This window comes from Solanum pennellii, chromosome 5 (assembly GCF_001406875.1).
Source record: "Solanum pennellii chromosome 5, SPENNV200".
Lineage (NCBI taxonomy): Eukaryota > Viridiplantae > Streptophyta > Magnoliopsida > Solanales > Solanaceae > Solanum > Solanum pennellii.
In genome coordinates this window covers 74,525,396-74,525,836 of record NC_028641.1, presented here as the reverse complement: position 1 = coordinate 74,525,836, position 441 = coordinate 74,525,396, and positions in this window count along the sequence as shown.

The following is a 441-nucleotide window of genomic DNA, read 5'->3' as shown; positions in this document are numbered from 1 at the left end:
CCCTACACCCTACCCCATCAAAGAGAAAAGAAGCTTTAGAGCATGCCTATTGGGATTTAAGATCTCAAATATTATGATATCTTATTAGTGAGCATGCCTCACAAGTCTGAAAAAGTGGTACTTTGTGCTACTAAACAAGGTCAATTGGTATTGTAATATTATACAAAAATTACTTTTAATTTTATGTTATTTTTATAATTTTGTTTTATTTTTTCATAAAAGTAACTTGAATTATCACATAAGAAATCACTTTAGTATTTTGCTTTTTGTCAACCAACTAATGTGGCTAGTGAAGTGCGATAATTATTAGAAAATAATTAAAGCTAGGACTAATTATAACTATAAATGCTAAGATGGTCTAATAAAATAAATGGAAGTAATTAACACAATAGCTCTTATAAGTGTTCTCGTCAAGAAAGAGACTCTAAGATGAATTTTTAA